Raw genomic sequence first — 14,654 nt, 5'->3', positions numbered from 1 at the left:
TATGGCTTCTGCAGCCTGTCCACAGCTCTGAGGGGAAAGCTGTTCCGTAACCTATTAGTCTGTGTTTCTGGGGTCTACCTGAGCAGAGGGTGCAAAGGGGTTTCCAGGATGTGAGTGCTGGATGTTTGTGGTCCATGTGAGAAGACGTCTGAATAGATGTCACACAGATTTGACAGGGGTGCCGTCAATACTTTCATCTTCAGACCCCTCTATTTTGTCTGGAGCAGTGCAGCCAGAATACCACACAGCAATAAGTTTTGACGTTTTTTGTATTGTGCAGCGGAATAGAAGCTGATCAGCAGTCTGGGGTTGTGTCTGGATAGTAATTGTAGACATTTTGAAAGTACTGTATTACAAAAAAGAAAGTGATTTGTAAAGGTCCACTGCATAGTTTTACTTCCAGATATTATGGGGTTGTAAACCATAAACCTCTATATGACTCAAAGACTTATTTACATGTCAAGTTAGAAGTAGCCTATGTCATGCAGTAGAGAGAGAGAGAGAGAGAGAGAGAGAGAGAGAGAGAGAGAGAGAGAGAGATATGCAATGTTATCTAAAAGCCAAACGAACAATGTAATGCAATGTAAACATGTATTAAACCTAAGGTTTGAGGCTAATGTTTTCCCCAAAATTAAAAGGTTGCAAATATAATCATACCAATACAATGCTTTTCCTAATAATGTAATTTCAACACAATGCTCCTTGTACTTTAGTTATATGTATTTGTACTTATATGTAGCCTACTTAAGTATTTGTATATGCTGAAATGTATTATTGTACTGTCGTATTTTATTTCTTTGGTATAAGAATAAATCTTGAAAAAAAAACAATCTAGTCTGGATGGGCGTCAAATATTAATGCTAATTTAAAACAAACAACAAAACACTTCTGGCGTATGGGTTGTTATTCCAGGGGCTGGTTGCATAAACATAGCCCTTATGTTGACTTGAAACATTTATGAACAGTCTTAAAGAAAAAAATTTGATGACTAAATTGTAATTAAGTGAATTAGAACTTCGAGTCAATTCGAGTTCTCGCGTTGTTACGCAACCCCAGAGGCGCGCAAACCAATCGACTTATGTCAAGAAAGTATCACGAGAGTCAGTCTGCAATCGCGGTACTTTGATTTCCCGCAGCGCTTGAGCGTTACTGTTACGTACTGGCAGGAAGGAAGCAGAGAGTGAATCCAATCGCAAGCACTTTATTTAACAAACTAGTAATCTCGAGAGAACTCAGAACAGGAACACGAAGACGAAGACAGGAATAGCAAACATAACAACATCAAGAACTCACAAGGACTGAACTAAAACACAGGGTTTAAATACAAGGGAACACAAGCTAAACAAGATAACGAGGGGGCGTGGTTAAACTGAAACACCTGGGAAGACTAATCAACATAACGGGGAACAGCTGAACATGGGACAAGACACATGGCAGGATCACATGACAAACAGGGAATCACATGACAGACAAGAACAAGGAACAAGACACAAAACCCACACCGTGACATAGCCCCTCCCCTATGGGCGGCTCCCGACGCCCATAAAAAACAAAAAACAATAGTTCAGGAGGGTGGTGAAGCGGAGGCGGTCTTGGGGGAGGGACGGAGGGCCAGGTCCGTGCAGGGTAATAGGACCAGGGCATTGCAATGGCCGACCTGGGTCGAGAAGCGTGGGCAACCAGGGCGGAGCAGGAACTGCAGACGACCAGGGCGGGGCAGGCAGCGCAGGCGACCAGGGCGGAGCAGGCAGCGCAGGCGACCAGGGTGGAGCAGGCCCTTCGGGCGGCCAGGGCGGTGAAGACCCTTCGGGCGGCCAGGGCGGTGAAGACCCCTCGGGCGGCCAGGGCGGTGAAGACCCCTCGGGCGGCCACGGCGGTGAAGACCCCTCGGGCGGCCACGGCGGTGAAGACCCCTCGGGCGGCCACGGCGGTGACTCAGGCGCAGGAACAGCAGACACCGGCTCAGGAACAGCAGACACACACCCTGGCTCGGGCTCAGGAACAACAGACACACACACTGGCTCGGGCTCAGGAACAGACAACACACACACTGGCTCGGGTTCAGGAACAGACAACACACACACTGGCTCGGGAACAAACAACACACACACACTGGCTCGGGAACAAACAACACACACACTGGCTCGGGAACAGACAACACACACAATGGCTCGGGAACAGGAACAGACTCTGGCTCGGAGGCGGCCATCTTGTCCGTAGACACTGGTTCAGAAGCGGCCATCTTGTCCGTAGACACTGGCTCGGAGGTATTGAGGTGAACAGTCTCTGGATCGGCAGACGTGACTTGAACAGTCTCTGGATCGGCAGACGTGACTTGAACAGTCTCTGGATCGGCAGACGTGACTTGAACAGTCTCTGGATCGGCAGACGTGACTTGAACAGTCTCTGGATCGGCAGACGTGACTTGAACAGTCTCTGGATCGGCAGACGTGACTTGAACAGTCTCTGGATCGGCAGACGTGACTTGAACAGTCTCTGGATCGGCAGACGTGACTTGAACAGTCTCTGGATCGGCAGACGTGACTTGAACAGTCTCTGGATCGGCAGACGTGACTTGAACAGTCTCTGGATCGGCAGACGTGACTTGAACAGTCTCTGGATCGGCAGACGTGACTTGAACAGTCTCTGGATCGGCAGACGTGACTTGAACAGTCTCTGGATCGGCAGACGTGACTTGAACAGTCTCTGGATCGGCAGACGTGACTTGAACAGTCTCTGGATCGGCAGACGTGACTTGAACAGTCTCTGGATCGGCAGACGTGACCAGCGGCGAGGACTCTGGGCTGACAGGAAGTACAGGAAGGACTTCCAGGCATTGCGGGACGCGGGAAGTCCTCTTCCTCCTCCGTCTCCGAGAGCGAGAGGGCGCTGGGCTGGACGGGACCAGCGGTGAGGGTTCTGGGCTGGACGGGACCAGCGACGAAGAGGACTGAGCGCTGGGCGGGACCAGCGGCGAAGAAGACTGAGCGCTGGGCAGGACCAGCGGCGAAGAGGGTCTTGAGCTGGGCAGGACCAGCGGCGAAGAGGGTCTTGAGCTGGGCAGGACCAGCGGCGAAGAGGACTGAACGCTGGGCAGGACCAGCGGCGAAGAGGGCCTCGGCTCTGGCTGGACGTGGCTGACGTGAAGCTCTGGCTGGACGTGGCTGACGTGAAGCTCTGGCTGGACGTGGCTGACGTGAAGCTCTGGCTGGACGTGGCTGACGTGAAGCTCTGGCTGGACGTGGCTGACGTGAAGCTCTGGCTGGACGTGGCTGACGTGAAGCTCTGGCTGGACGTGGCTAGTCTCTGGAAGCTCTGCTGAGACGTGGCGAGGCTCTGGAAGCTCTGCTGAGGCGAGGCGAGGCTCTACAGGGCTGACGTGAAGCGAAGACTCGGTAGGCGGGACGGTCTGGACGAACCGAGTCCCAAGCAGGATAGCCTTCTTGGCAACCCGTGCTGACTTCAGCGCGGGATCGACCACGCTGGACACCAAACCCGGACGGCTATAGATCGATCTGGTGGGTGGCTTGATAATGGGAGTGATGTAAAGACCAGACTGAAGGGATACTGCAGGTTGACGGAGTTTCTTCTCCTTCATGTCCACAGCAAACAAAGAAATGCTCAAGGAAAGGGCCAGGTCGATATACCGTTCTAGCGTCCAATCGGTATAGTCATCTGGCATCATAAGAGCGATGTCCTCGTCTAGTCCACTCCGGAACAGCTCTATCAGCTGGGCGTCGTCTAGGGATGCTAAATGGCAGCAAACCCAGAAATCCTTCACATACCTTACTATGGGCTGGCCATCTTGTGACATAGACGACAGGTATCTCCTTAGGGCCTGGTTGCTTTTGGCTGCTGGACTCATTTTTGGTGAGTTCTTCTGTTACGTACTGGCAGGAAGGAAGCAGAGAGTGAATCCAATCGCAAGCACTTTATTTAACAAACTAGTAATCTCGAGAGAACTCAGAACAGGAACACGAAGACGAAGACAGGAATAGCAAACATAACAACATCAAGAACTCACAAGGACTGAACTAAAACACAGGGTTTAAATACAAGGGAACACAAGCTAAACAAGATAACGAGGGGGCGTGGTTAAACTGAAACACCTGGGAAGACTAATCAACATAACGGGGAACAGCTGAACATGGGACAAGACACATGGCAGGATCACATGACAAACAGGGAATCACATGACAGACAAGAACAAGGAACAAGACACAAAACCCACACCGTGACAGTTACAGTTCAAACAGGTGTGTTGTTCTGCCATGATTACTCGATGAATTTGAACCCGAGCTTCCAAAGACCATCTACGTCGGTTCGCGCAGTCACCTTTTGCTACAGTGATATGAGATGAAGTACAAGAAGTATCTCTCGGAGAACAAATGCGTTCCACGAACAACACTGCATCGCTGGAAAAGGTATGTAATGTTAAATTGTATCAAGATTATTACCCAATGCCGATAGCGGAGGGACTTGGGCCTGTGCAAAATGGCTATAGCCTAATATTATTTTATTTATAATCTACATAATATTTAAGAAATGTATCACGATGGAATCATATTGCAAAGTAATATTAATACAAAGTAATATAAAAATGAACAGTTTGAATAATTAGAACAGTGTTAGGCTAAAGCTATGGGGTTTTCTTTCTCTGTAGTTTAATAGTATGGTCATCAGATTAGGAATTTGGGAAAATCACACCTTATTAATTTAAGTGATTTAAATAATTTGAGTGTCAAAATTATTAAGCTTTAAAAGCATCATCCATGTAACCAATACAACACTTTTATTATATGTATATTTTTTTTATGGTCAAACACTTTTCTTCTATAACTCTTGATTTTTGCTTCGTAGACGAACCCGTGGACCTAAAAATGCTGGTGATGTGTTACAGGTAAGGATTAAAGACCACAGATAACGTTGAGGATCAGATTATTAGACTGTGCTGCATTCTGGCACACATTATTTTGGCACCATCTTGTTTTTCAAGACCGCTTTTGAAGTCGTCTTAAAGGGGTAGTTCACTTTTAAAAAAAACTTTAAATTTACTCATCCCCATGTTGATGTCCATGTCTTTCTTTCTTCAGTCGAAAAAGAAATTACGTTTTTTGATGAAATCATTCCAGTATTTTCTCCATATAATGCACTTCAATGGGGTCCAAACGGTTCTAGGTCCAAATGACAGTTTCAGTGCAGCTTCAAAGGGCTTTAAACGATACCAGACGATGACTAATCTAGTGAAACCATCGCTCATTTAAAAAATAAATAAATAAAGTTTAAGTTTTATAAGCAAATGCTCGCCTTGCTCTTTTCTGTGAAGCACGTTCGTGACGTCACGTAATATGCAATAACGCACATTACAGAACAGAGCAAGCCGAGCATTTGTGCTTATAAAACTTAAACTCTATTTATTTATCTTTTAAATGACCGATGGTTTAGCTAGATAAAACCCTTATTCATCGTCTGGTGTCGTTTACCCATTGAAGTCCATTATGTTATATAATATATTGGGAATATTCAATTTAATTTAATCAATCAATAATTCTATTGATCAGCATTACCAAAAGTGGACGTCGTTATTATTTAATAATGAGAAGCTGCTTTGATACAATCTGTATTGTGAAAGCGCTATACAAATATACTTGACTTGGCTTGACTATATGGAGAAAAATCCTGGAACATTTTCATCAAAACCTTAATTTCTTAATTATGACATGGGGGTGAGTAAATTATCAGCAAAAGGTTTATTTATTTATTTATTTTTTTTAAAGTGAACTAATCCTTCAACCAAATCTTGCTATGTATTTAATTACAATACCACACTTAAATTTGCTTAATGAACACTGCATAATGAAATTATTAAATAGGAGTTTAAAAACTGTGTATGAAAATATGGGTTTTCTATTAGCTTGTTAATTAAGATAAAAATACAAAGCAGTCGGACATATGCAAAACCCAAATACCTATCTCCTCCATCTATATAATTTGCATTTAACTGTTGCAGTTGTCCTAAACAAGCATGCCCAAAAACACCGTGTTGTATTCGTTTTTTGTGTGTTTTATACCATTGTCAAATTAATTCATGTAAACAGCAAGACACAAAAAAATACTTAAGATGGGTTTTCCCAGGTTCACATTTATACACTTGTTCATGTTGTTGTAGTTATTAACTTTGACACTGTTAAATTAAACTCTCCCTTCATTAATGACTTCACACTTGAATAGAGTAACTCACTGCACATACTTGAATGGAAACGCTTCACAGGTATCAATAGGCTATTGTTTTAACTCCTATGTCTAGTTGTTTGAATTCTATTTCCAAACTTTAGATTCTTTTTGAATGCTCTATTGCCACAATAAGCTTTTTAACATTTAAACGTCAATTACTCTGATGGTTGTCCAAATTTCGATTTTTCTCTTTGGAATTTATGGTAAATCATTTTTGTTGTATGTCTTGGGTATTACTTTAGTCACAATGTTATTTTTATTTGCCTTTCAGCAAGACCCAGCTTTGTTCAACATGCGTATCAAGCACATGAGCGATACTTCGCAGGTATGGAGAATTTTAATTACAGATTAGTCTCTTATGTGTTGTAGGTTATACTTCTGTCGTTATTCATAAATGTTACAAAGTATTGCTTGAAGTAAAGTGATTATTTATCCCGCTAAAAAAATGCAATACATTTTCAATAAAACAAAATATGTATATTGCAACACAGCAGAATCAGACTTCAGAAGACCAGAATCCAGTTGTGACCATCAGCCCTGTAAAGACATCCAGTCAGGTGAGGAAAAATAATGAAAACAATTGTTACAAAAAAAATTATGTCCAATGACCTTGATCCTGGATTAAGTGCTTTCTACTGTTGGCTGTATAGGGGGGGAGTGGGGCATTTTGGGTAATTACATTAAAGATATTTGAGTTTGATTTATAAAGCAGTAAGCCTAGTGAAGTCATGGTTTACAGTGAAAATATAACAGCTAAGATGTGTTAGGCATGATGCGAAGAAGAGTAAAACACCCTTAGCTGTTATAAAATTACTGTAAACTTGCTTAAAGGGATAGTTCACTTTGAAATTAATTTTTGATATGTTTTAGCTTACCTCAAGGGCATCCAAGATGCAGGTGTCTTTGTTTCCACAGTATTTTCAATTTTGATATTTTTAGGTCAAACCGTTCTTGTCTGTCAGTCATATAATGCAGGTCTACGGTCACCACCTCAAAGAGCATGCACAGAGAAGTCCAAATTAAACATGATTTAATGACTCGTTAATGTAAGTACACATTGATGGCCTAAGACACGAAACGAGTGGTTTGTGTGAGAAAACGAACAGTATTTATATATCGTTTTACCTCGTGTAACCACAGCCATGTCTAACTGATCTGAAGGCACGGGCGCTTCGGTCTGCGCATGCGCCGGAAGTGATCGCTTGCGTGTGTATGTCACTCATTGTTTACACAGAGATTTCGGAAGTTTTACCTTTCACTAAACATATTTAGATATACAGAAAAGACGATTTTGAAATTTAATATACATAGCAAGATTTCATGAAATGCAACGCAAATAAAATGACAGGAATGATATTATTAAAAAATATTAGTGCTTTGCCAAACAAAGTAGTTCCTCAGAAACAACAAAGTGGTTGCCAAGCAACTCATGCAGTAGAGCAGTGATGCTTGTGCAATGCAGTCAGTAGTGGGTTACAGGGTGTTTTATTACTGCTTAGAACATGCCTCAACCAATCTAAATCAAGAACCAGAACTGACCATTTTATAAACAGATTTTTACACAGGCAACATACAAATCTGTTACAATTTAACATTTAAAGCTTGTTTCCAGAACCTACTATTCTCATTCAATTACACTAAAGGTGACCGGAGTACAAACATTACTGTACAACTTACCCCGTGGGTGGGATTAATTGTAAAAGACAAAACATACAGACATTAACTGAAGATGGTTATTGAGCATCTGTCTATAATAGATATATTAGATACCCAATCATTTATCCATCCATCCCTATCTCATCTACATGTCACCATCCTTCTAGTGTGGTTGGATACATCTACAGAGAAAGTGCAGCACAGTTATGACAAAAAAAAATCATAATTGTCAAATAGTTCCCTTGATATTGTACTTAACTTATTTTGATTAATGGAATTTCTATGGTTTTAGTTTGTTATACACTTGAAGGCTTGGTTGTAACACGGTTACTGTAACTAACTCAGCTGGAGGAAAATGTTTTTCAAGCCCACATAATAGGAGTTTCTGATGTTTCAAAGTGATGTTATGTTTTAGACAACAAATCAACGATTAAGATAATATAAGGTTGGTTTAGGTGACTTACACAACTCAGAATTCATTTAAAAAACTTTAATTTCCCAAAAGACCCATTTTCCACTATCTCCTCAAATGCAACAAAAACTTTCCATACATTTAGAGGAGACAGTCTACTGACATTGAGCTAAAAATAACCCCCTTCCCACAGCTACATAATATCTTTACAACCTGTAAATTATATGTAACGTTTTTTTTTATTCTTTTAAATATTTTTTTTCCAAGTTTTAGCAGATGTTGATGAAAAACCAGATGATCTGGATGCACCTGATGAGTCCTTGCAGGCAAGGAAAATGCATATACATGCACTGTCAGAACAAATGATCAACATATGGACCCTTTAGTCACAACACCCTTTAGTCACCCTTTTTATCAACACTGTGTTATAGACAACACATTTAATGTTACTTTAAACTCAACTTGTGTTGCCCTATTATTAATTTGAATGCACAATTAACACAATGTGTCACACAATGTGTTAAAATGGCGTAAAACAAAAAATGTGTTGATTAACATATACTTTTTGAGAATGTTGATGCTGCATTGTGAAGGAAGTTGATCTAGCCTGTCAATGTGAAGTGATGTGTTCTTTGCCAAAACCCACAAATCATCAGTTATATTATCAAAACAATTATATGAACTGTAGTATTTTTTCATTTTTACAGCACTCCAGTTGTTTTTCTTCTCACAATATAACCCTCTTCCCACAGCTACATAATATCTAATCTTAAATTTTCTTATAACCTGATCTGTAAAGGTTTATTCATTCTTATAGAATACATCTAAAAGAAAATATTTTTCTTTTCAGGTTTTTACAGAAGTTGATGACAGACAAGATGATCTGGATGCACCTGATGGATCCTTGAAAGTAAGGAGAATTTGTACAGAATATACATGCAGTACATGTTTGTGTATGCATGAGTATACATAAAAAAAGTTGATTTTCAAATTAACTTATGTCAGGGGTCCAGACTGCGACCAAATGATCGCATTTTGCCACCATTCCTGCTGATGCGACCAAGTTTTTGATAAGGTTGCGCTAGCATGACCACAGCTTTTCCCACTATCAACAAACGAAATTAAAGCGGATCGAAGCTGCGTTAGTCATTTGTGCTTCATGGACAAATTATCTATCCGGCCAATAATAGACTGCGCAGCGTCACAAGCTACTTGAGTCGTGAGCCGTAGGCATGTGCCGGTATCAAATTTTCATGCTGCGATTAATTGATTGAGCTTTTATCACGGTATACGGTATTATCACGATATTTTAATTGCACAAGAGAAACAGACGGATTGGGGGTATCTAAAAAAAACTTGCATCACAATGTGTAATTGTGATTGTCAAAACATTAATTTTATTTTTTAGTGTCAACATGTTATAATGTTTACATGGTTACTGAGGCTACTGTTTGTATTATTGCTTAACACAATTTTCATGATTTCAATTAAATTCTTGGATTTAATTTCAATCTTGATTCAATATTGACTCATTTGGATAAATATTAGGTAGGCTACAGTAGATAGCCTGCATTTAATTTTTTCTCAAGAAAAAATATATCTCACATAATGCTGTAAACATACAGAGAGAAATTAAATATAATGCATACAATATAAATATAATAATAATATAAATATAAAAATGTAATATGCCATAATTTTCATTATAATAACAATTATATAATGACAAGTAAACATATATTAAAATATGTAATATAGTGCACATATTTAGCAAAATACTCCTCTCTATAGCTATTTTCTTATAGTCAACTAACATTAAATGGCTTTCCTGAGGTAAATGTAACGCTCTGTGACATAATTGTTCTCCTGCAGTGTTATTGACCTCTTTCCGTGGTTGAAAAACACTGATTGATCGAAAGTACGCATACCTTTCGGTGGGTTGTACTGTATCTTTAATAAAAAGTAACAGATGATCGGTTTACTTGATCTGAGGCGCGCGATCTGTCACCTCATTTACAAGCACCAAAACAGTATTTATTGTCTGAATTTCGTTATAAAACCTGAGAGCTGATATTTTTTTCATATCAAAAGTAACCTGCTCTGTCTAGTCTGTCGGTGTCAGTGTCCTCTTTGCTCCGCGATTTTTCTCTGCGTGAGAAAATGGATGTGTGGCGCGAGACCGTGTGAAAGTGTCAATTGCGTGAGTCTCAAGCTGCTGAATGCGTGAGAGTTGGCAGCCATGCGGGGGATAAATAGTCGTCAGCGTTCCTCCTTCCGCCGTGCTTCTTCTCCATGTGAGGATTGTTTACATTAGACTAGAGTGCACACTGCATTCACACAGTGCTTATACATGTGATGTGGGGATTGTTTACATCAAAGTGCGCACGTGTTTTGCGCACCATATACGCATTGTTTTTTTAAGCGGTTGATGGAAAATAAGCTGATGCGCGTTCTAAAAATCTAAATTCGGATCTATTATTTTTCACGGTATTTCGAAGTCCCCGCGATAACAATATCGTGCATATTCATTACCGCGATTTATCGCATTACCGAATACCGGCACATGTCTAGTGAGCCGGTTTCAATCACGCGACACCGTTACAACACAGTGCTATGAGATTCAGTGAAGAAATACATTGAATTTGCCACAGAATTAATAATATCGCTGCTAGTGAGGAGCATTCAGATTTGGTGCAGAGTTCTCTGTTATAAAATGTACATATCAAATCAAACAGCGCTGACGTGCAAACCAGGAGAAACGTGAACCATGAATGAAGAAGCTATAAAGGGATTTAAGCAAAACATTATTTGTTCACCCTTCAAGGACAGCCCCCATTTATAAAACTAAAAGTTTCAAGATGTAGGAAAACTAACTCACTTAAATAAAAAAAACAGTAAATTACAGTTGTAACAGTGGCTACAGAGGAGCGCTTTAGTATTTCCACTCCCTAATTTACATTTTCAATCGTTTTGATTTGAATTAATATTAAGACGTTATGAATGATAATAAAGTTAATTGTATCTAAACTCAAGCTCGGTAATTTATCGTCAGCCCCCAGTGCTACCAAATACTTTCTGTAAAACTGGGTGGCTCTGGTGCTGCTGCCCTCAAGTGTTAGTCTGGAGCCCTGGGAACTTAAAATATAACTGCGCATTGTAATGTATGTTAAAGGAGTAGTTCACTTTTAAAAACAATTGTTGATAATTTATTCACCCCCATGTCATCCAAGATGTCCATGTCTTTCTTTCTTCAGTCGAAAAGAAATTAAGGTTTTTGATGAAAACATTCCAGCATTTTGTCTCCATGTAATGGACTTCATTTGGAACCAAACGGTTCAAGGTCCAAAAGACAGTTCAAGGTCCAAAAGACAGTTTCAGTGCAAACTGCAAACTGTTCAAAGGGCTTTAAACGATTCCAGACGATGAATAAGGGTCTTATCAAGCGAAACGGTCGCTCATTTAAAAACAAAATAACAAAGTTTAAGTTTTATAAGCTCAAATGCTCGCCTTGCTCTGTTAGGATTAGGGTTAGGGTGTGATGCGCGTTCGTGACTCTCCTATTCGAACTCGTTCATCAAAATGAACAAATCTTTTCCCGAGTCAACTCGTTCGTTGAATGAACCAAATGACACGAAAAAAGATTCGTTCATTTTGATAAACGAGTTCGAACAGGAGAGCAACGAACGCGCATCACAGAACAGAGCAAGGCAGGCATTTGAGCTTATAAAACTTTTTTTTTTTTTAATGAGCAATCGATTCGCTTGATAAGACCCTTATTCATCTTCTGAAATCGTTTAAAGCCCTTTGAACAGTTTGCAGTTTGCCCTGAACCTGTCTTTTGGACCTTGAACCGTTTGGTTCCCATTGTCCATTATATGGAGAAAATCCTGGAATGTTTTCATCAAAAAACTTAATTTCTTTTCGACTGAAGAAAGAATGACATGGATATCTTGGATGACATGGGGGTGAGTAAACTATCAGCAGAAGTTTTTTTTAAAAGTGAACTACTCCTTTGTATATTTATTTAATATTTAAAAATGAAAAACTGTGTTGATGGTTGATTTAAGGTGTGTCCCTAAATTTTCTGCTTGTGTTCCTAAACTTTTTTGGTAAGGGCTACAGTGCTCTTAATAAGTTAGTCTGGAGCCAGGGGCGGAGTGGGACCCAAAAATCTACCGGGAAATTTCGTAGACATTTCCGCGACACACCGGCCCTCGTCGCCGGCAGGAATTTAATATAGCATTCACAGTTTTACTGATTTAAAAGGAACTTTTTTTGTACTATGCTGGAGTAAAGTTCATAAATGGACGTTCTTTCCAATAGAAATTTGTAAAACTATGTTGGGTGGACCTCTGTGCCTCCAGGGGGGTTCGGGGGCATGCTCCCCCGCAAGAAAATGTTGTACATTTTAAGGTTAAATGCATCAATCTCGTGCTCTCTGAGAGATCAAAATTAAGAGCTTCAACCCATGCACTGCTCGTTGAACAAAGAAAAAGCATTGATTTGTACCAGGACAATAAAGAGGGCTCGTACATCTTTTTAGTTATGAGAGTCTCAGTCTGCATTACATTATCAATGGTGTTTTAGGATGCCAAACAATTATTATAATAATGTAATAATGATTTATATAATTATTCCTATGACGTAAAATCCATTTAGCCTATAAATGTACTATATAAATGAAAATGAGTATTTCAAAAGTATATTTTAGCCTACATTACACTATAATATAGGAAAATTAAAATACTTTTGTCCTAATTTCTTCACTTGCAAGAAATAAACCCTTGAGCTTTTATTTAGGAGAAAACCCCAGATGACCATGATGATCGCGTGAGCAAAGTAATCACGCAGCACAAACAGGATGCTATTCTGAAAGTCTTGTGTCTTGTGTTTTATAAAGGCACAAAGCCATATCATGGTTTCAATTTTAGTTTGTTGGCAAAATATAACGCTAGAGACCTTAATGTTAGGTTATACATTTTACATCTTTACATATGTGTTGGGAAAAGGGAGAAGAGAGAGTTCGGCAAAAGGCCGATTCGAACTCGCGTCGAGTGCATCAAATGCTGCTTTCAAGCACCTCAAACTCTACGACCTACGCCACTGTAGCTATTGCGTAACGGGCGTCTTTTTGGGCACTTATTGCAAATATATGCTCCGCTAGAAAATGTAAATGTTTTCTTCCCCTCGCTTGGGCCCAAGGTGTGCATGGCGAACTTGCAATAAATACATTTTATCAGACCGGCCCTCGCGGCCTCGAAACACTACCGGACCACCGGGAAAACTCCCGACTCTCCCGATTGCCACTCCGCTACTGTCTGGAGCCCTGCCTTATGTGTAGTATCATGGCCTGACGACTTGTATTTATGTTTGAGAATTGATTTGTTGACTTTAACTTTCAGCAACAAGTTGCAAAAGAGTCAACTACCCCTCATGGTTCAAGCATCCTACACAATAAAGTGGAAGGAAATAATGTGCAGGTAAGGATACGGTGCCATACAAACATTAAATTTTCTGTTATGCTTTCAGGTTTTAACTGATGTTTTTAAATGAATCCCTTTTGTATAGGTACTCTTCCATGAGAAACAGAAAATGGCTGACTACCAAGAAGAATCAAGTGATGCCAGTGATGACATTCAACATGGTGAAGACATTACAGAGAGTGAAATTATGGAGAAAACACCTAGCAATGAAAGCCATGTATCTCCTTTATGGACAGTGTCAGAATACAGTGAGAAAGCACTACATGAACAAAAAAGAAAAGACCATGAGTTGCTCCTCCTAGCTCTTAAATTAAAACATGGTTTGACTGATGAAGCACTAGAAGACACGCTTCAAGTCATAAATGCTATCACCGGTAAACACTCAGTGTCAACTACTAAACATCTCTTCTACAAAAACATAACTGATTATAAGGACTATATTATTATCAAGCATTTCTGTTCAGATTGTATGGTCTTAATGGAAACAAAAGATGAAAAAGTAGGTTGCAGAATTTGCGGCAAACAAGTTGATGCAAAGGAGCATGTGAAATCAGGAAACTTTTTTATTGTTCTCCCTCTAGAAGCACAACTACGAAATATTATTGAACAACACAAGTTTTCGCAATTGACCGTCAATAACAAGGATGACGTAAATGGTCACTTGATTGATGTATGTGATGGTCTGCTCTATAAAAAGACCTTTAAAACCTTCACACCTCTAAATGATTGCCCCAGCTTTTCAATCACCTTTAGTTGTGATGGTGTACCTTTATTCAAATCCTCTTCACAGTCCATATGGCCCCTGTTGTGCACTTTAAATGAACTACCTCCCGAACTGAGATCTGACCATATCATGTTAACAGCATTGT

At 40.2% G+C, this 14,654-nt stretch overlaps 1 long non-coding RNA gene across 1 annotated transcript; it reads left to right on the top strand.

Annotated features, from left to right (window-relative positions):
- The first annotated feature begins 9,143 nt into the window (after window positions 1–9,143).
- LOC143715655 (uncharacterized) lies at window positions 9,144–13,962 on the top strand. Its single transcript, XR_013195849.1, has 3 exons — window positions 9,144–9,212; window positions 13,705–13,782; window positions 13,871–13,962. It is a non-coding gene; the product is annotated as an uncharacterized LOC143715655 (long non-coding RNA).
- Window positions 13,963–14,654: the final 692 nt, after the last annotated feature.

Source organism: Siphateles boraxobius, unplaced genomic scaffold (genome assembly GCF_051911475.1).
Source record: "Siphateles boraxobius isolate OS27281-9 unplaced genomic scaffold, OSU_SipBor_1 6, whole genome shotgun sequence".
Classification (NCBI taxonomy): domain Eukaryota; kingdom Metazoa; phylum Chordata; class Actinopteri; order Cypriniformes; family Leuciscidae; genus Siphateles; species Siphateles boraxobius.
This window is presented reverse-complemented; position numbering and strand designations above follow the sequence as displayed.